The 1,124-nt window shown below is 41.8% G+C and overlaps 1 non-coding gene across 1 annotated transcript; it reads left to right on the top strand.

Annotated features, from left to right (window-relative positions):
- Positions 1-584: 584 nt before the first annotated feature.
- On the top strand, positions 585-693 carry LOC119472942. Its single transcript, XR_005202113.1, has one exon. It is a non-coding gene; the product is annotated as a U6 spliceosomal RNA (small nuclear RNA).
- The last annotated feature ends 431 nt before the right edge of the window (positions 694-1,124 follow it).

The raw sequence follows: 1,124 nt of genomic DNA, 5'->3' as shown, positions 1-1,124 counted from the left end.
GATGATATGGATGGTATGAAACCTACATGACTCTGCAATATTTTACCAAAGGGTCTCAGATATGTTCTCACTGTATTTCTCCCGACAGGCTCCCCGACATGCCACACCCTAAAATTAAACTCTGCTGCTTCACACTATCACATCATCCTTCCTCCAGCAGGATTCTTTTATGACTGGGAAAAGTGCCGAATACCCACGGCTCACTCAGCTCAAGGTCAAGGGCTGACTGCCAGCAAGAAGGAAAGGCAGACTGAAGAAATGAAGACTACATGAAAAGAAAGCATTTTACTTTCATGACTCTGCCTATAAAGTCTACATGAAGGTGAGTATGACATAAGAAACGCTGGCTACCAGAGCAAGGATGATGGAGGATGCAGAATATTTACTAGTGTAACACAAAGAGGAGAGGGGGTCCTGAGAAAAACCCAGGTGAGTGTAATGTCCTGGAGCTGGACCACAAGGTCCTTAGACATGACCTACAGCAAATCAGTCTTTCCTCAGTTTCCTCATCTGCAAAAGAAGTTTATAATAACAGCACCTATTCCATAGGCTCCTGCAAGGATTCATGAATAAGCATGAATGGAGTGCTCACTTTGGCAGCACATACACTAAAATTAGAATGATAAGAGAAGATGATTAGCATGGCCTCTGCTCAAGAATGACACACAAATTCATGAAGCATTACACATTTTTTTACCAAAAAATGCTTAAGTGAAAATAAAAATATTAAATATTGATGGAGTACTTAGCACAGGGTTGGTGGTGGTGGTGGTGGTGATTTTGATTATATCTGCCAATGCTCCTGCATAAAGCTAAGAGACAGAATGGAACAAAGAAAAAAAATGCCCCCAAAAAAGGCAGCAGGATTCTGCTTTCCACAGAAGGCGCAATAAAGGAAACCAGGCTTCTTCAAGGTGGGGCAACAGAGGTCTTACAATAGCTTATTAAAAACACCAAGAGTCCAGGTTATTGAAATAGGATCATCCTTAGACTGTGAACTTTGCACAACTTCACTCAGATAGACTGAGAAGTCCTAGCAATTTCTGTTAAAATCCTCATAAAGGAAAGAACCCATTCCAGGGCACACAAGCATGGAACTCAGACCAGTGAGGCATTGACAAGAG

This window comes from Cebus imitator, unplaced genomic scaffold (genome assembly GCF_001604975.1).
Source record: "Cebus imitator isolate Cc_AM_T3 unplaced genomic scaffold, Cebus_imitator-1.0 Scaffold124, whole genome shotgun sequence".
Lineage (NCBI taxonomy): Eukaryota > Metazoa > Chordata > Mammalia > Primates > Cebidae > Cebus > Cebus imitator.
Note: the sequence above shows the minus strand (reverse complement) of the source record. Positions and strands in the feature narration are given on the sequence as shown.